The following is a 21,694-nucleotide window of genomic DNA, read 5'->3' on the forward strand; positions in this document are numbered from 1 at the left end:
AGAGTCATATGTGAACAGCTTGAAAATACCTTAGTTTTGGTCTCTTTGCAGTCAGTCTTAAAGAAGTAAATAAACATATTTTTTTTAGTTCATGTATTTTTAGAGAGAGAGAAAGAGCATGGGCAGGGGAGGGAAGAGAGAGAGAGGGAGAGAGGGAATTCCAAGGAGGATTCGATGCAGGGCTTGAGCTCACGAACCATGAGATCATGACCTGAGCTGATGTTAAGAATCAGACGCTTAGCCAGCTGAGCCACCTAGGTGCCCCTTAAGAGGTAAATAAAACATCTGCATTTGTACTTTGGAGGGTTTGTGTTTTTGTTTTTTTTTTTTTTTTTTACTTACATACTTTAAAAATCTAATTGATGTAAATGCTAGTCTCATTTTTCTATTCTAGAGGAACTTTTGAGCTTAAGCAATCTTGAGAAGAATTGATGTTACTGTCAATATATATTTTGAAGACAAATTCAATCTATCCAAACATATAATCAAAAAATAGCTCATAAATGAGTAGTTCATGTAATAAAAATTAGTTAGGAAAGGGAAAATTGTATATTTATAGTGGAGAAAACCAGCAAATACTGCTTTAATCATGTGTTCAAGGTTAATTAGGCCGTAAGTCACGTTGATGTTACAAGCACTCTGATAAAATATAATGAAAAAGGCACTTCGCCCTTGTGATTTTCCTTTAAAAAAAAAATCTCCAACCTAATCAGAATAACTAAAATTACCAGTGTTCTTCCAGAAAGAAATAAAAATCAAAACAAATTGAAACACATTCTCTAGACTACCTGGACAGTATCTTTCAGAACTTCGGGGTCATCAAAAACAAGACTAAGAAACTGTCTGTCACAGACCAGAGTAGCTCAAGGTGACATAACAATTGAATGTCATATGGGATCCTGCAACAGAAAATAGACATGTGTGGGCAAACTGGAGAAATCTGAAAATTAGCATTCAGTAATATTGGATCAATGTTAATTTCTTGTTTTGACTAACATATCATGGTAACGTAGGATGATAACATTAAGGGGAGTTGGTAGCTTATATCTGAGAATTCCATGAATTATATTTGCAACTTTCTGTGAATCTAAAACTGTTCTAAAATGAGAACTATTTTTATTATTTTTAAGGTTATTTTATTTATGTTGAGAGAGAGAGACAGAGAATGTGTGCACATGAGTGGGGAGGGGCAGAGAGGGAGGGAGAGAGAGAATCCCAAGCAGGATCCATGCTGTCAGCACAGAGCCCGTCACAGGGCTTGATGTCACAAACCATGAGATCATGAACTGAGCAGAAATCAAGGGTCGGATTATTAACTGACCGAACCATTCAGGTGCCCCAGAAGCTATTTTTAAAATATGAGCCATTAATGCCACGGCCACACTATAAAATGTCATTGTCATCTTCTGCAATTGATCCTAACAAGAATAAATATACAGGTTTATTTTATTTTATTTTATTTTATTTTATTTATTTGGGGGAGGGGGAGCACAGGTGCACAAATCGGGGAGAGGCAGAGAGAGAAAGGGAGAGAGAGCATCTCAAGAAGGCTCCGACTGATCAGCACAGAGCCCACTGTGGGCCTTGACCTCAGGAACTGTGGGGTCATGGCCTGAGCTGAACCCAAGAGCTCAAGCCAAATGAACCAAGCAGGTGCCCAAAGGTGTATTTTAACGGAACTGCGTGCTGGGAAAGGAGAAAGTGTACTGTATGGTTATGGAAATTCTTAAATGAATTCAGCAGCAGCAGCAGAGTCTTGCCAGTTTGCCGAGATAAATGATTGTAGGAGACACAGCACGAGATATTAGAAGGAAATTAAAATGGATGGCTACCGATTGTGAGGATTTGCCTATATTTGTTACTGGACAAAAATGCGTAACTTTATGCTATAAGCAAGGTTAGAAATAAAATCCAGAGGTAAACTAGAATTTACATTGAATTTCAGCAACATGAAGATTTTAGTATGAGTGTGTTCCAAATATTGCATTTGGTCTTGATCTGAAATTTAAATTTAACAGGGGATCCTTTATTTTACCTGGCAAACCTACACGGAGGGGACCCTGGGGACTGGTGGCAGGTTGCCTGTCTCTACAGTCGTAACTGAAAGTACTTTACCTTCTACTGGGAGACACAGCTATGCACTTAGTAACTTGAAAGCATGAGGCAATGTCAAAGATTCCAAGGTAGGAACTTAAAATACTCTGAAACCTTTCAGAGAGAACCTTTAATTGGAACCGAAGGAATTAAGGGTGCCCGGATAGCTCAGTCCGTTAAGCGTCCATCTTTGGTTCCCGTCATGGTCTCACGGTTTGTGGGTTCGAGTCCCTCATCAGGGTCTGTGCTGACAGCTCAGAGCCTAGAGCCTGCTCCTAAGGAGCCTGTGACTCCCTCTCTCTGCCCCTCCCCCGCTCAGGTTCTGTCTTTCTCTGCCTCAAAAATAAACGTTAAAAAAGATTTTTTAAAAAAAAGAACTGAAGGAATTAAAAAGGCCTTAATGGAATAAATGGCATGGATACTGGGTTTCTAAAGGAAAGGAGAAGGAATGAAAATTGAGAGATAGGCATTTCAGGTTGTATCAACAATGCGGACAAATTACATAAATTCACACAAAATGCTTACTGATTACATAGCGACTAAAATTCTCTATTCTTGGGACTGGGAAAATTGCTTCTAGGAAAACGGAGGAGAAAATGAAGGAGATGAAGGAGAAAGCCGTATCCTCCTAAAGCTTAAATAAGGAGAAGGGACCAAAATAACAACAACAATAACAAGAAACCAATAATTGATACGGGTAGAAAATGTAACGTAAGTGTTTTACAAAGCATAAGAAAGTGAAGGAAGATTCAGAATGATGGGTGATATAAAATGATCATAGGTAAGGTAGCACTTGAGTATTTGAAGGAAAAGAAGTCATGGAACTCTCTGGAGAAGAATGTCCAACCAGAGAGCAAAGCTCAAGCAAGAGTTTGAGAGCAGGAGACACGTGGGATGAAGAGAGAACCGAGTAGGATGGGAGCAAGGGGGGGGGGGGGGGGGGGGCGGGGGGCGGGGCAAGGAAGGAAAAGAGTGAATGCTTCAATCAGGTAAGTCTTAGTCTGTGGCATGGACTTTGGCTTTGTCTCCAAGTAGGAAAGTTCTTGAAGTTTCCCTGAGCAGAGAAATGACACGATGTGATCCGGTTCATAAATAAATGCTCAGTCCAGAGCAACAACAGTGGAAGCTGAAGAGCCAGTGAGGAAACCATCCAGATGCTTCCACAGGTAGCAGCCAATGAAGATGCTGTCCTGGTGTTTCCATGGCAGCAGCCAATGAGAAAGCTTCTGCGGTGTTTCCACTGTGATCGCCCAATGACAATGCGGCCCTGTTGTTTCTAATGAGAGAAGCGAGGGCTCAGATTACCGGATATGTAACAGACGTGGAACACGCCGGATTTGCTCATGGATCACAAGTGAAAGAAGGAGAAAACTCAGGGATGCATTCAAAGCAGAGAACCATAGAATGGCAAGAATCGTGGGACGTGTAAATGATACCATGAAGGGAGTGAGCGATGGACCAGAGCAAGAATAATTTCTCTCTGCAAAGTGGGTGACTTTTACAATGTTGGTGTGAAAAGATTGGGGTTAGATTCTATAAGCCATGGGGAACCATGCTTTTATATGACAGAATATATAAAAATAATAAGTTAAATAACAAGATAGTGATATGATATAAATTGCTTCATCTTTTTTGGACTCAAAGTGGGCAATTTTGATTTAATCACACTGTTTTCTTCATATGGATCTCTTTAAATCCTGCTCTCATTTTATGCACCACCTCCAGCCCCCCGCCTGTTTTCTCCCCATCCTCCCCAAAACTCCCAAGAAAATTACCCTTTTCTAAAACTTGGAGAGGTCATGATCGCAACATCCTTTCTCTTTCTCTGTCCCTCCTTCCTTCCTTTCTGTAGAGTATTCCGTATGAGGGAGTGTAAAGGGGCATGGGTGTTCTCATACGTCGATTTCGAGAACACTAAAATGTATGATTTTTGTGGGTGATAAACTGACATGATTCATCAGAAATTAAAATACACATACGCTTTGAATCAGAAAGCTTAGTTTATAAATGTGCCTTATAGAAATCGGCACAATTTTATGAGTATACAAAAGAATTATTATGCAGTATTATTTTTAATAACCAATAAAGTGAAACATGGAGATGCTTGAAACTGGAGTGTTACTGATATTAGTAAAGAGTTAAACAAATGAGGTGAATAGCTAACTACTTAATGAGAAACTTGAGTAGTTAGCCCTACTATAGTGGTAAAAAAAAAAATGTTAGTTGCAAAGATAAGATCGTTTTTGTTAAAATAAAAGACAATTTACAAGTACATATTGTTTTTTCATATATTGATATATGTGACTTTTTTCTTGATAAAATTTTGTTTCTTTAATAGAACAGCATGCTCAATTAGAAACAAAGAGACAATGCAATTAGGATAACAGTGGCTAACAGCCAAAACACATATTTTAAGTAATCTGATAATGCAGAAAATAGAAGTTTAACAATCATCAGATTCATAAATTACTTATTACAAACCAACAAGTTAAAATATTTTTGTCATGTTCAAAAGACTGAATCTGATGTTCTAACGTAAGGATTTAATCCCTTTGGGTATCAGAAGAAAGAAAAATGGCTGATACGTTGAAAGAATCTTCCCTGTAATCTTTGCTTGTAGCAAACATTTTTAGGCATTGTGTGCACTGGTGATATTAGCTCGAGATAATAAATTATTACAGCTAAAGCAAATGCAGAAGATTTTGCCCAAGGCAAAATACAACATGGTTTCAACAAGAGTTATAGTTCCACAAGGGCCATTGCGGTGAAACTTCATGGTGTTCCAAGAGCTGTTTTTAATGTAATAACAAATATTAAGCACTTACAAAATGCTTACCCTTAATTGGAATGAGTTTTGCCTGAAGATAGAATATAATTTATGTAATGTTATTTTGCTTGTCACAATTAAATAAATACATAGCTTAAATATGTGATGATTAGAAATCGCTTTGAGTGCTTCATAAGGTACATAATTTTAGAGGGGTTTATTAAATATATATAACTGCCATGCTAGTTCTCTTTTATAGAATTTTTATTTCGGAGAAATTTTTAACGTTGACTGATAGTATATAAATAAATATATAAGCAAATCTGTTAAAACAACAGTGCCGCTTAGAAATCCAGCCTGGGTTTCCATTTAAAAGGTCTACGTCATCAAAGACCTGGCTTGTCAGACCACATGAAGCCAAAAGCAAATGCTCTCTCTCTTTTTAACAACCTTTTACTTGATTTTCACTCCTTTTTTTTTTCTGTCCCACATTTCATGTACTTTTGAGAGATAAGAAGATAAAAAGAGAGTTTTCTTGTTTTCAAAGCCCTGTACTGGTGGGGGTTATCTCCTTTTTGGGGGAAGTTACCATTTTTTGTTTACTCGTTTGGGAAAAATTATCTCAGGGAAGCAGTAAGCTTGTGATTCTCATATTCGAAGTCTGTGGTATTTAACACTGTTTCTGTACTATCAACCAAATTTGAGCCTAGAATAAAGAGGAATTATACATATTTTTTCCCAAACAAGGCTTAAATGCAAAATATCTAAATTATTTTAAAAAACGGTACCATTGCTGGGAAGCGTGATTCTATGGGCCTTTTGTTCTTCCAGAAGGGACTGGCTAAGATAAAACTTGGGGTTTTCAGTAACAAATCAGCTATGGTGACCTTTGTTCTGATATAAGATACCAGCTAAATGGTTCCATGGGATACATTCTCCTACTGATCTCTCTTAGCTATTGCTTCCAGACTAAAGAATTCAGCAAGAAATCTAATTAGTAAGCAAAGAGTAGCTTTGTGTGCTATACTTAGTTTGTACTAATCTTCATATATATCCAGTTCTTTCCAAATTAACTGCTCTGTATTAGTGGCATATCACTAAACACTGTTATAAATCTAATAACGTGATATGTTTAAGAAACTGTTGTTTATGTATGTAGTGTCTTCTGGATGCAGCCTCAATAATTATTTATATATCAGATGAAAAGAGAGTAAGAGGACTTTAAAAAATATTAATAGAAATGTAGGAATAATCAAGTTAAAAGGAGGAAAATAAGAGTTCTGTATCTGGGCTAGATGGGGGATGGGCATTAAGGAGGGCACTTGTTATGATGAGCACTGGGTGTTCTATGTAAGTGATGAATCGCTAAATACTACTCAGGAAACAAATATGATACTATATATTAACTAACCAGAATTTAAATAAAAATCTGAACAGAAAAGAATGACATATCGACAGAGTTAAGCTGTGTCTATAGGCATAGTCTTTGCTAGTAATCAACGCAAGTTTAGATTTTGAATAGTGTGGTAGGCCCTTGAATACTTATCTGAGGCTATTTCCCAACAGTATTTTTTTAAAAGAAATGCATCAGGCTAAAATTTAATACAATTGGATTTTAAGGCTCATAAATGTAATCAGTATTTGTTGAGATTCATTATTTTTATTTACAATTTGAAAATTATGAGGGGAAAGGCTTAATACATTTCAAATGCCAGTATGTCTTTTCATGAACTAAAAGTTTGGCTTCAGATCTTTTTAGGGTTTTTTTTTTCCTTATTTTAGAACAAGCTGAGTGGAAACATCTTTGTATTTGCTCGTGAAACCCCACAGCATTAACTCTCTAGCCTTGAGATTCATTAGGACAATGTCATTACAACATTAACCCAATCAGGATTTTACAATGAGAAATTCTCCTCTCAATTTTCCACACTGTCTATTAAAATTTTTGATAAGTCCTATAATAACCTCTCATTAAGTAACTTGATCATTGATTTACAATTTTCATTTCCAGGCCACAGTGCATAGTGCCTTAAGTTGTATCCTCAAAGAAGTTGCAATCATAAGAGGGACATAAATCGTTAAGTCATGTTTTAAGCAACAGGCTGGGGTTAATATGTAATATTTCTTTATTGTCTTAATGTTTATTTTTGAGAGAGTTGGGGAGGGGCAGAAAGAGAGGAAGACACAGAACCCGAAGCAGGTTCCAGGCTCCCAGCTGTCAGAAAAGAGTCCGACTTGGGGCTCGAACTCACTAACAGAGAGATCATGACCTGAGCTGAAGTCAGGCGCTTAACTGAGCCACTCAGACACCCCTAATATTTCTTAATATTTCCTGAAATGGTAAAGTATTCAATGGCACTCTACTCTGCATGGTTCAAAATACCTATGAGTCTATGATTTTCTCAGAGTGATATGTATAGTAATCCTTTGTATATTCAATTTAAAAATGGGGACATGAAGACATATACATACAATATAAATATGTAAATACATTTATAATTACACATATAAATATAAAAATAATATATATGTTTATATTGTTTATACATAGGCTACTCCCTTGTCCCACGTAGCACAGCTCTTAAATGATGGCAATGGAATCAAAACTAAAGTCCTTCAAACACTAAAGTAACACTTTCATGTTTTAGGAAACACTTAACAATTGCGTAATCTCCTGCATTTTGAATAGTTTATTCTAGTCAATTGTATTGATTTCACTAAACAGGAAAAATATATATATTTTTTCCCTTGAATCCTTCAAGTTTCTGTTTGTATTCTAGGTTATTTTTCTCATATTTCTCTCCAAAGTAACTTTAAAAAGTATTTTTTTGAGCCCCAGTGGTTATTCTTTCGGAACCCATGCCCGCAATTCAGGTTGGCGGATAAAGCAGAGGACAGACAGTCTTTTTCATTAAGTAACTTTAAGACACTATGGTGTTTATTTCTACAGATGTAAAAACTGAATGAATTGAAAGAAGAGGGGTTTGGATTCTTCGTTAGTATATCCTTGTTAGCCTGTCCCTGGTGCAGGCAGTGTGTCAAGAACTTGATATTTTCAGAACTTTCCCAGCAATGATCTTTTGTCACTGACTATTATGATTTGAAGGCACCTCACACAGAGAAGACGTGACCTTAAGTGTGGAGAGTCAGAGAGAATGTGGAGATTTTTACTAAATTTCAGACAAGTTGTATGTGTGGGTGTGTGTATGTTTAGTGGATGAATGCAAACAGATGTCTGGTGAATACCGTTAGCAAGGAAGGGGGATAGATAGATAGATAAAATAGATTATCTTTTTCCTTTCTTTTCTTTTTAAACAAATCATCTCACATTTTTATTGAAAAGAAAAAAAAATACATGTTTCAAAAGAGACGGAAAATACGTCCGATGAAGCATAATGCATGACATTTCTTCGTTTGCTGAGAGAGACAGGCATCTAAGGATATAAATTCTGGGGGAAGATGTCTCTTTTCTGTTGTGCTAGTGCAACGGGGAAAGAACAGAATCCTGATAGTGACATCATTTTATTTCCACGTGACTCTTCCTTTGGCAAGCCCCGCCTTTCAAAACCTAGGCACCAGGGTGACAGAGCAGGCTGCTGGCATGAAGGTGACCTAGGTTCTGGAGGAATTTCAAGGCTCTGTTTCATGGGCAACTGGAGACTAGGAAGATTGCCGTGTTAACGCAATTGATATTCAAGGGAGTAGGTATATTCATGGCTTTTAGAAGGGTATTACTTGCTGTCAGGCTGGGGGAGAATTCCACCTGAGAGCACAATGTTGTCATCAGGAAGTACAGTCAGCCTTGATCTAAATGAGATCCCAAACAACCGAGATTCCTAAAGCCAATGCATATGTTCTTGTCGTATGTATTTTTTGAATCATATATTTTATGTTTCAACACTCTCTGCAGACATCACATGCAAGCTGCATACATTGATTCCGATCTTCCTGGCTGATTATTTCTCCTCTTGGTAGTAAGTCAGACACTCAGGGAGATATTTGTTTTTCACATGAGGCTATAGCATATTGAAATGGCCAAGATCATCAAGCCACATCCAGAACAAATCAACAGTAAATAGAGGCTTTGGCAGTAAAGATGAAATGTGGGAAAGATCAGACTGTACTCCTTTCTAATCTTATATTCTCACCCCATCCTTCTCTGTGCCTGGCACGGTGTCCCGCTCAGGATTAAGGTTAGATAAATATATTTTAAAGTGATTGAACAGGTATTCAATAAATTCATATAGGATGAAGGAATGAATGAATACATGAAGAAATCTGTCCTTCTGTGTGGATCCAATCCTGGAAATGAATATTTTGCTGCATAAGACATGAAAAGAGACAGACACGAGGAACATTCTGTGGGAAAGATTTTACCAGAGTTGGGATGGCTTCATAGGTAAGAGGTATGGAACAGGACAATTTCCATTTGGGTCATTCAACTTGTATTCCGTGCCATACAGATCAGATTAACAAAATAAGAAATTATCAATGTATCTGTTGTTATGTTGATCAATAAGATCAAAATATGTCTTTTTTTTTTTTTTTTTTTAATTTTTTTTTTCAACGTTTTTTATTTATTTTTGGGACAGAGAGAGACAGAGCATGAACGGGGGAGGGGCAGAGAGAGAAGGAGACACAGAATCGGAAACAGGCTCCAGGCTCCGAGCCATCAGCCCAGAGCCTGATGCGGGGCTCGAACTCACGGACCGCGAGATCGTGACCTGTCTGAAGCCGGACGCTTAACCGACTGCGCCACCCAGGCGCCCCTGATCAAAATATGTCTTCAGAAATAGTCTAATTAATATTCTTACTGATGACTTTTAAGAAATAGTTGATAGTTGGTCAGAAAAATAACGGTATTATTGTCTGACACCTGAGAAAAACAAATCTATAAACACAATACTTCAAAAGACCTTTAGAAATTAGAAATATTCTCTTGAAGAATTAAAGACAGTACTAGAAAACATTAGAAAAAAAGGAAATGTGCTACATTGAGAATGGCAAAAGATGTCCCCGCCGACAGTCTAACAGAGAAAATGGTCAGCAAGAAATATAAGGACCTTATGTCATACAGTTTTCTGAGTCGCTAAACTACTCCATCTATGGAAACTAAACAAACGCAAATAATAGCGATAATAGAAAATGGAATATAGGATGAAAGTAACCAATGATACTTATTATTCTCTGCTTGGGTAGGGAATTTTCTGTCTTTATTAGAGAGACATAGCAGAGGGTCACTGAGGGGTGGGGGAGGCTTTGAGGCCGTGTCCTTCCCTCAACCCCCAGCTCCAACCCTTAATTATGTCATCTTGGCTCTGTTTACAATTTCTATGCCTCAGTTTTCCCTTATAGACAGTAGAACTACATTATCACTTATGATACATCATCAAAATGAAATATTTATGATTTATCCCCAATAATAAAAATGTGTAGCCTTGTGACCATGTTCAATGCATAATTTTTACCATTTTGAGAACATGTGGGAAGACATTGATTATGGAAACAACGGCTTTTCGGAAACACAGTAAATAGGATTAGACTTAAGAAAACTTACGCTGTGAGTTTATATTGAAGAATTGCAAATATTTAACTCTGAAACCATTCATTAAAATAAGATGATTCTTTTTTCATGAGTATAATATATGATCAAGGTAGTAGTTTCTTTTCTCCATATCTACACTAGAACAAACAACAAATAATCTTAAATATGAATTGGGGCAAATTGGTGTTGGGCACACAAAGAATATCTTGATTACATGTTGGTAGACATTATATCAACTTTGCATTAAATGTTTAGAATATTTGTAATTATGGAAATTATATGCTACATTTCTAAGAATAAGATAGCAATAGTCATATTTTTAAATTTTTTAAAACGTTTTATTTATTTTTAACACAGAGACAGAGTATGAGTGGGGATGGGGCGGAGAGAGAGGGAGACACAGAATCCGAAGCAGGCTCCAGGCTCTGAGCTGTCAGCACAGAGCCCAACACGGGGCTCGAATTCATGAACTGCGAGATCATGACCTGGGCCAAAGTCGGATGCTCAACTGACTGAGCCACCCAGGCGCCCCAGCAACAGTCATATCAAAAAAAATGCTAACACTTATATAGCAATTACTATAAGCCATAGACTCTTCTAAGCTCCTTACTTATATTGTCTGAAAAACAAGAGATACATCCAAATGTTATCTCTCCAAACTCGTAACTCAGTTCATGGGTTGTAGTTCTCAGCGTTCTTTAGACTTAGTACAGTTCAAGGGAAATTGGAGAGAATTAAATACGGCTTACAGAAAAAGCACGAATATGCTTTCAGGTATGCACGTGCAACAGGACAAGAGAAGGAAATTCAAGACTCAGTGAAAATCAACAGTTTAAAGTAGCCAGCATTGCTGCGGATTATATGGCCGGAGAACCCAAATCGCTCCTTTCAAGTCAAGTCCTGGGGTAATTCGCACGGCTTCCTTCAAAGACTAATTCATTTAACACGGAACAGTACGGTTCAGAGCTGACGTAATAGTTAACATATTGCTTAACTCTAGCCTGGACTGTTCTTAACACTCATATCCTCTTTATTAAAGGATTGCTAGAGAGTCTGAAGCAAATACATATTTTAAGAGGTTTTGTTTTTTCCTAAACTTGGGACTGGGGGAGGGTCCAATTTTAAAAACAATTACGAGAGAGATTTAGTTTATATAACATAGCATTGTGTTGGGAACTAATAGGCTTTTTTTTTTTTATTTTTTTTTTATATAACTGTGATAGTGGGTGCTCTGGCTCCAAGCTTCAAACTTAAAGATCCAAGATTCCTGAAACTCAGAAAAATCTCTATGAGTGAAAGTCAACTTCCTTTTTAAGTGTTTCCCGGGCACACGTATTTCATGTTGTGGCTGTTGTTGACCAAAATGACAGATATCAGATGAATTACTCCTTTTCTGAGAAGCACAATGCTTTTTATACTAATTATGATGCTTGGAATGGAATCAGAAAAGGCTGGGAGTGTAAAGAAAAGGGAAAAAAATGTTGCTATTAGAGTGCAAAGGGCAACAGGCCATCCTTGCCTCTGTATTTTGGGCACACATTGCTCATTAAACACTTTTTGGTACCTCTTGACTAAAGACATTTTATATCCCGGATTAAGAAACCTCCTAATGAATGAAAGAAAAGGAGGGGAGGGGCCGGCAAGGAAGGGGATGGGGAGGAGGAAGGGGAAGGGAGGGGAGAGGTAGGGGAGGGAGGAGAGGGAGAGAGGAAGACTAGAAGAAAACAACAGGTTGAGGCAAGAATTCACCTAATGGATTTAACAAGCATAACATAGAATTTGTTTCTAGCCATATGCCATATTTGAGGAAACTCATTCTGAAATAATTTCAGTGTTTTTTGGTGTCTTCCTTTCATTAATTCACAACCATCTGTCACTCCATAGAAGTGTGATGCACATACCCTAATGAATGCCTCAGAGCAACGCTGATCATTCTGTACATTATTTTTATCAGTTGGATGTCTGAAGTGGGATCATCATTCTTATCATCATCTTGTTTTTTTGACCCGTAGACGGATTCTTGAGTCTAACGTTTCAATTCCCATAGAAAGAAAATACGACGAAGTTTCTATAGTGAGGATTTGCCCTCAGGCAGCCTCTGGGGCCTTTGGAAGAATGGCCTGTGTTCACCCCCACACTGTGTTCCTCTTTGCTACTCAGTCCCGTTGTGACGAAGGCTTCTGAACCGGTCGCTTTCACATCTGTCATTAATTCCTCCTTTGGCAAACTCAGAATCCGGGAATGACACTTACCTTCATCCTTGAAAGAGCGCTTTTATCATTTGGGCGGAAATATATTTGCATATACTTGTAGCATTTGTTTAATGAAGTAGACTTGAAAAATATCACCTTCCGCAAGTATAACCAAAAAGCTAATAAATCACTGCTGTCACTTCTTAACAAAATATTAGCTTAATAAAGGGCAGAGACCATACTCACTTCAATTTTATCTAATCATAAGCACACCTTTACGGAAAAATAATTTACATATATTGTATTCGATTCCACGTACGGGAAATGTATATCTTATTTTTCTAATTAACGGCTAGCGTCATGCTTTTAAAAAAGGAAAAAAAACCTTTTATTTGTATATGAATAACCTTGGGTTCTGGGTAACACGCAGATGCTGTTTCAGCAGGTTTGAGGGTGAAGGACGGGGATTCTCATTTCTAACAAGCTCTTTGGGGCTGCTGGAGCCCCGCGCTCACAGAATTATTTTTAGTAGCAAGGTGTTAGAACGCCCCAATGCATTATTACCCTTTTGAAGCTTCTCTTTTTCACAGTTATCCTTAAATCCCCAAAATTTATTCAGGCAAAAGGGGCTTGCTTGTAATGATGGGCAGAGAGCCAGCTGGGAACTTTAGTTATGCTGATGACTGGACGGCTGCCTTGTCCCCTTGAGTCCCTGACTTTCCTCTTCCAAGGGACCCTCCGTGGCCCCTGGGCAGTTCCATGGTGCAACGGCACTCATTCTCGGGCTGCAGCACACACTTTTCTCACCTCACACACACACATACTCTTCTCCAGCACAAAGCACAGTTTCAGGGCAATTGCTTGGAAAGGGGCTTTCAGCCGTGGCCAAAGACTTTCTCAGAATTGCCCATACTTCCTCCCTGACTTACGCATCCACCAAAACGCTTAGTTTCTTCCCTGATCCCAGGTCTTCAGTACAGAGTGAATGTAAGATAACAACAGCGGTAATGACAAGACCAGCATCTTTAAGGGTTGTGCCCCCGCTCCGAGGAGCTGACGAGCCAGCCGTGTTTGGCTCCAGCTTCCTACTGGGTCACTAGGAACCTAATGGCCTGAGTTTGTATCACAAACACCATTCCAGCGACCTTTTCATCTGGACAGAAGATGAATTTTTCCTCTGTTGAAAAAATGAGAGGGGTGCTTGGGTGGCTCAGTCGGTTAAGGGTCTGACCTTAGCCCAGGTGATAACCTCACAGCTCGTGGGTTCGAGCCCCGTGTCGGGCTCTGTGCTGACAGCTCAGAGCCTGGAGTCTGCCTTGGATTCTGTGTCTCCTTCTCTCTCTGCCCCTCCCCTGTTTGTGCTCTCTCTCTCTCTCTCTCTCTCAAAAATTAATAAAAATTTTGAAAAAAATGAGAGAAAAAACATATCCCTGCTACTATTTCTGAATCTTGAACTACTGTATGTGAGATTGATTGATAATTTAAGTTGTATTCACATCACTGTTGCTATGTTGGTGCTTATGAGGGGTTATGGCAAATTGACAGAGTAAAAACATCAATAAATAGACATTGTGGTTTTATTCTATCTTATTAAACTGGAAAGGTTATTTCCCCAAATATTTCCCCAGTGAGTTTTGAGATCTGATATTGTGTTTATGTATTCTTTCACAATAAGTTGATAGTGGATCTTGAATTACAGAGGTCTTTCATTCATTTGAACCTAATGGGAACATTCAACGGGAAAAACATTCATTTTAGGGAAGAAGGTTTAGCTTAACTGAGGCCATGAGAGAGATTTATAACAAAATAAAATCTTTCAATAATTTATTCATAATGGCTAACCTACAGAAGCAAACTCTCATTGGATACCACCATAGACTTCTTTTTACCATCTTTAAAGCATTCAAAATCCTACCCAAAAGTTAAGGAAATCAAAAGTTGTTAAATGCGATGGAAATGCTCTGCCTGGTAGGCATACTTCTTAGTGTTCTTTCAAAAACAAAGAACATGTGAAAACTATAGGCAGCCTTTACTTTATATCTGTTGATCATTAAATTATTTCATGCTGTAAATAGGAACCTGCCAAAGATTGTAATCGGCTTCAATGGGTACCAGATACTTCCTTTGTTATTATTACTTACTACAATTACATTTACAAATTTTTAATAAATGGGTTGATTATATCTCACAATGTATTCAACTAGGTTCTCACCATGCGCACATGTGCACACAATGCAATTATTAGAGGGAAAATAAAACTCACATTGATGTGAAGGAATCCTTTTACCCTCACTTTCTGAATCAGAATACATAACAATTAATAAAATACAGAGAAGGAAACTAGAATACCTTGGAATGTGTAGTGTGTGTAAAAACAACATCAGAATTAGTGATGTGCATAGCGTTTGGATATTGGACGTCTTTTTTATTAGACTGAATGAGAGCGATGCACCAGGAGAGAACGTACGTGAACCCCTTCTGCATCACTAACAGAGCCACAGGAGCCTGAGAGGAGAGGTCTGCAGCTGCGATCATCTCCAGCACTTTCTACAGTTCACAGACTTAGGCACGTACTAAAGATGGGATAAAAGGGTTCTGACACGTGTCATTCCCTCTGACCATTAATCTGCTTGTATAGTCATGAAGAATTTGGTATTTACTACTGGTTTTTCATATACCTCCTCTTAATTCCTTACAAACATAGAGGAAAACGTCAAGTGACTACAAAAGGACTACTTTATTTTTTATATTGTATGAGAAGAATTTGGCCAAGTTCAACTATTGAACCCTCATGGACTGGGCTTTGAACAGCAGTTTACATTTAAGCACAGGTTTACTGAGTACCATCAGCTATGACAAATTTGTGTGAATGGCTCAGTCTTACGTCTTTGAATTCTGACGACTTTTCTCCCAAATGGCCTAGAAGTACTTCTATTTGTGTTCTCTTATTATCCTCCCCCTCCTCCTCCTCTCCCTTCCTCTTTTGGTACACAGAGTCTATGAGATGGGTTAAGAATTTTCCATCCATGTTTTGTAGGTGATAGATGTAGTAAGAGACGCGTCTCGTGAACGGAGGTGACGTGATGTTTTCATTTTAAAGTGCAAAACTTCCAAGGGCAACAAAAGTACAGAAATATTCAGGATCTCGGCAGAAATGTAACACCGCAGTTTGAGAAGTCATCGAGTGGCAAATGAAAATTATGGAAAGACCGGTAATTCGTGGAAAATCATAAACTTGAAGCTTTACGAATTTTGATTCAGTGAAGTAGAACACAGGAAGCCCCAGCAGAGCCTTAATGAACTAGGAAGGGTGGAGCCCAAGTGTTACAGAAACACCAAAGAAAACGGTTTTGCTTTGCCTTGGCTGTAAGAGGAAGTCAGGCAGCCACAGACTAGGTAGAGAAAGGTTTATGATTTTACGTGGTTTCATTTTTCTCTTCCTTACTTTCCTTCTAAAGGATATTGGGTCCCAAAGTTGGTCTCTCAGAGAGGTCACACAATTGAAAGGGGAAAATGAAAAGGGAAAGAGTTAAGAAGCAAATGCAAAAGCAAAGAAAGATGGCAGCACGGGGTAAAGAAACACTTTACACAGAGATATTCAGGCAGATGTTCGTGCGTTGGATTGTGGGCATTAAAACATAATTTTAAAAGACTGCTGGAAACGGGAGGATTAGGGCAAAACTGTGAAGCATACTCCATCATAAATTAAGTGGAATTGATGAAATAACACCGTGCATTAAAGAGATAAACAACTTGGAAGATAATCGTGTGCTCTATTCTCTGAGAGTTTCATTTTGGAGAAATCGGTTTCAGAAATGCCCCCGGCTCTGCTGTGATCAGAAATTCCAGGATAAGATTCAGCACATGGAAAACTCTTAGAATCCTGGGCAGATCACACGATCTTGAAAGTAAAGTCTAAGCGTGGAGGAAACACTAAACCATAACAATTTTTTAATTTTGTTTAAATAAAATAATATTGGGGAGATAACTGGCTAGATAAATAAACATAAGAGATTAGTAAAGAATGAAACATTTTGAAGCTTTTACTTATTTTTTTTCACTTAGAGAGGGAGTGAGAAAGAGGGAACATGTCCAAGTTGGGTAGGGTCAGAGGGAGAGAGACAGAGAGAGAGGGAACTCCACGCGGGCTCCGCACCACCAGCCCAAAGCCCAGAGCCCAACGCAGGGTGCGAACTCAGGAACCCATGAGATTGTGACCTGAGCAGGTAGGACACTTAACCAACTGAGCCACCAGGAGCCCCAATCGTGAGAGGAAAAGTAGCATCAAAAGAAAGCACATTACAAAACGCAATGACTTAAGGTGATTCAGATCTGAAAACAAGTTCTCATCATAAGTGGGATATATCCGTGGGGAATTTTCTGGAAGCTAAATGAAAGGCTTCACTCGATACAAAATTTAACACATTTCCACAATACAGCTGTGCTGTAATTTATTGAACTGCTCTCCAGTTGGTGGGGGCGGGGGGTGGGGAGGGTCGTGTTCATGTTCATGACTCCATTGGCTCAGGAACAGGTATAAAATTTAAGATGGGCACGAAAAAACCCTGAGCAATCAAGATAAATAATATTTTAATAAACATTTTAAAAACTCAAAATTAGGGGCGCCTGGATGGCTCAGGCAGTTACGTGACTCTTGGTTTCAGCTCAGGTCATGGTCTTAGGGTTTCATGAGTTCCAGCCCCAAGTCCAGCTCTGGGCTGACAGTGCGGAGCCAGTCTGGGATTCTCTCTCCTTCTCTCTCCTCCTCTCTCTGCCCCTCTCCCACCCGTTCATGAGTTCGAGCCCCATGTAGGACAGCTCAGAGCTTGAAGCCTGCTTTGGATTCTGTGTCTCCCTCTCTCTCTGCACCTCCCCTGCTCATGGTCTCTCTCTCTCTGTCTCTCTCTCTCTCTTTCTCAAAAATAAATAAAAACATTAAAAATTCTATTTAAAAATTCAAAATTAATGAAAAATGTCCACTATGAACAAAATACAAAAATGTTAAACAAACACAGGTCAGTCTGACTCTCACTTTGTTAAATATTACCCCTCTGGGGTGTATCTGAGGAGTGCAGTTGATCTCGCTTAGTTTGTTTGCTTGCTTTTGTTTTTGCTTTTTTTTAAAATTGTTTTTAACTTTTTAATTTTTTTTAATGGAAGAGCAAACTGAAATTGTGCTCCATGAATGGTTTTGACAGGAAAGACTGTTAACTTCTTATGTTTGATTTTTGAAAGCACCAAAAATGTCCAGTGGTAGATAAAAAAAAAAAAAAAAAAAAAACAGAACAACGATGCAATATCCCTACATAGATAAGAAAACAATTTCATTATGATATGTTCATTTTAAATAGTCATGTAATTGATGTGTAGATGAGGTTTATGGAAAATAAAATTCTGCTGTTTTCATAATTCTCGTGTTCCAGATAGAGTCCTTTGGGGTACATCGTTGGGTTTTATTGAAGATCACGTGAATCATTCATTGTAGAATTTGGAATATCATCAAATATAAAGGTACTAGAAAATTAAAACTAAAGATATAAGGTAATAATTCCAGCATGGGTGCATGGACCCAATGAGCACCAAATATTACATAAGACATATGGTGGGTACTTTCTCTTCATTAGTGTTAATGCATTATTATCAGGTTTCTCCTCCTAGAACAAAGATAAGTAAAATAATCTTGCAGCTCAGACTAATGGAACCTCATAAAAAATACAGCAGCTCCGAAGGAAGCAGGGCAACATGGTGAGAGAACAGATAAATAAGATTCGAGCGTCATTTTCCCACCATCCCTACTTGACTATAGAATCTTTGGTCCTTGCTGGAGAAAAATCGTTAAGTTCAAATGCTGGGAATGACCAAAAGCATCACATCTAGGTTTTTGCTACTCAAATTGTGGTCTCAGGACAACAGAGTCATCATCACTTGCAGCTTCATAGAAATATAGTCCTTCTGGCTGTACCCTGAAACTCCTAAACCAGAATCTGCAGTTTGATATGATTACCCTGGTGACTCTTTGTGGAGAAGGACGATTTTGTTATCATCTAGTTGAACCAAACGGCGTTTAAATGGTTCCGTGTTACACACGTCCTGGAAAGTAGCACAGAATTGAGTGTATGCACATAGAGGCCCGTGTACATGTGGCAAGCATATACCGTTCCACTATTCGAATAATGTGTGCAACTCATCTTTTTTCCATAATGGATTCCTACACGATACAAATAACGATTATTCAACCCATGAGTAACACAAACTTGTCATTTTCCTCATCAAAGAAAATTACCACATTTGTTAATAAGATTTATGAAGTTTATGGCTTCTCATTTTTGCCTTAGAGAAATGGAATGCAATATGAAACCGTTGTTAATTTTTTTGTATTTCTGACGGAAACTAATATTAGACCAAAGTTAGATACATAAGAAAAAAGAGAAGTCTAGTCATAGCAAATACAAAGAAAAAACGTAGACTTATTTTTATTGTATTTCCCACAGACATGATAAAGTGGGCATATTCAGCGTTGGTGAGGAAAGATTTAATTGCTGTCGCTGTGAGTGTTATTAATCCAGTATTATAACAATGCAAATACATGCCTATCCACATGAGTTCATTTCAATTGGAAAGACCATAATGAGACAGAAGTTGTTCTATTCAACTCAAAAAGAAACAAAAACCAAAATTAGGAGAAAATAGCGATGATAATGACACTGAAACTATCACTCGCAGGGAAGATGTGTTTCCTTCCAATTGTTGTTAGTCAAACTGGAATAATAGTAAAATGTCTTTACTAAAATAAATCACAGTTTATGTTTCATGGTAATCACTGAATTATAGAACAATTTGCATTGTAACGTGATGTGACTTTTTTTTTTCCAAGTTACTATAATTGATTAATGGCAAGCATATACAAACACCATTTGCCACTTGTGTATAGATTACGTGAGAGTCAAATACGGCAACAATTAGGTTATTGACTAGATGATTAAAGGAAACCTCAACCATCCAGCGGTTTTAGTTGACAAGACAGATCTGTAACTGAACTAAGCACAAGATGAACACAGTTAATTCAACTATTCAAAAACAATTATTGATTTACTTTTGATGTCAAGCAGCGGAGTAAATACTGGGGCTGAAAGATTAGTCAGGATCTACTTGAAGGAATTCACAGTCCCTCACCAATTGGTCATGACATTCTGTGCCTCAGCAACAGATTTCTTACCACCAGTATTGCTTTTAAGTAAATTTTATTCGAGTTAATCTACTGAAGATGTAAACTCAGGAGCCCATAATCGGTGCCAAGGTGAATGAATGAGTATGGAGGGAGGATATTTAATCAATCAATTAGGAGGAACAGAAGTCCTTCAAATTGGTTGGACAAGACTCAGAGATAGTAAGGGGAGCTGTACAATATACGGTGCCCTTTTCAGTTATGGTTTTTAGATTTTTTTCAGGTTGGTTTTTAGTGAATTATTTTGATTTGATACTTTGCCTCCCCAGTGTTTTACTGGAGTTCGTAAAGAGTGCTCTCTACTAACACAGGCAAACCTTTTATGTACAACTATCTATAAATGTGTACATGTGTATGTACCTTTCTTTCATTATTTCATCTTACAGGAAGTGTTTACAGAAGCAAATCATGAAATGTATCTTTCTCCACTCGGTGATGTCCCAACAGTAGAAAATGGATCCTTTACTTCAAATTAAAACTAATATAAAATGGAGAATTGTCATGAAATTGCTTTCCACGCTGCCTTGCATTAAGGCATCATTCTTGCCCCAATTTTCCTACAGGTAACTATGCTTTGGGTAATGAAGTTCCACATTTATCACAAAAATATCATTTACATGTGTCCAGGTGGAATGTAGGCTTTGCTGTCTTGCTGTCACAGCATGGAAAATTATATGATTTCTGCATTTCTGGAAACATGCTTGGAAAAGAATCTTTCAAGAATTGCTGAAGATTGAACATTTTTAGAAAATGACACTTTTCTAATATTTAATTGGAAATCAGTGAATGGTTGGCTAGATGAGGTTGAATTAAATATTAAGGTGCAATAGGAGGAAACCACAAATATGCTGATATTACCTATACTTACAGTGTATTTTGGGTTTTTTTGGTCGGCGGGGGAGAGAGACAGACTGTGAACGGAGGAGGGGCAGAGAGAGAGGGAGACACAGAATCCGAAGCAGGCTTCAGGCTCTGAGCGGTCAGTACAGACCCCAGTGCAGGGCTCTCATTCATAAACTGCAAGATCATGACCTGGGCCAAAGTCGGATGCTGAACTGACTGAGCCACCCAGGCGCGTACACCCTTCCCCACAAAATGGTTCTAATCCATTTCACTTCGTAGGCAAAATGAACCCTTAACTTATGTTACATGGAACATTCCAAAGAAATCTCAATCATAGAGGTCAGATACCATACAGGTTAAATTATATATATATGTCTCTCTCTCTCTCTCTCTCTCTCTCTATATATATATATAATTATAAATATATTCTGAAATATATAATACATAGTCTGAAATATATATTGTGGGAAATATAAATATATTAAATACATAAATATATTGCATACATAAATTTGCTAAATATACATAATATATTTATATATATGCTTGTTTCATATTTTCAGAATTTCAACTCAACACACGCAAAACAAACTTATTCTAGTGCAAGGCAATCACATACACTTTCTTTAGGGCATCGTATTTATTTTTATGCCCATTGCATAGGATTCTTCTTCCAGTCCACATTGCTACTGGAAATGTTTCAAGGAAGCTGTATTTTCACTTGTTTTGATCCTGCAAGACATCAGGCCTTTGACACTGAAGGCCCAGGCCTGTACTCTTCACAGGACTCAGTGTCTAGTGAGGACTGTACAAACCTTCTCTCTAAATTGCAGTGGCCCATTTATCCAGGAATCAGGCATTTGCTCAGAAGAGAGTATGGTGAGCCGCAAAGAGTGAGGCTTGCGATCCATTTTGTAGGATGTGGCAAGGACTGGATAACTGTAAAACTTTTTGACAATGTGATACTGTTTTAGGAAAGAATTTCCTACAGCCCGACAGCCTTCTCATTTGTAATGTTCAATCTCTTT

The 21,694-nt window shown here is 38.0% G+C and overlaps 1 long non-coding RNA gene across 2 annotated transcripts; it reads left to right on the forward strand.

Annotated features, from left to right (window-relative positions):
• Positions 1–3,395: 3,395 nt before the first annotated feature.
• On the forward strand, positions 3,396–20,281 carry LOC122231091. Of its 2 annotated transcripts, none has more exons than XR_006208227.1 (6): positions 3,396–3,581; positions 9,109–9,267; positions 11,181–11,311; positions 15,636–15,810; positions 18,022–18,109; positions 20,210–20,281. It is a non-coding gene; the product is annotated as an uncharacterized LOC122231091 (long non-coding RNA). The 2 variants fall into 2 exon arrangements; XR_006208225.1 differs by having other exon boundaries at positions 9,109–9,260.
• Positions 20,282–21,694: the final 1,413 nt, after the last annotated feature.

Source organism: Panthera tigris, chromosome A1 (assembly GCF_018350195.1).
Source record: "Panthera tigris isolate Pti1 chromosome A1, P.tigris_Pti1_mat1.1, whole genome shotgun sequence".
In the NCBI taxonomy this organism is placed as follows: Eukaryota; Metazoa; Chordata; class Mammalia; order Carnivora; family Felidae; genus Panthera; species Panthera tigris.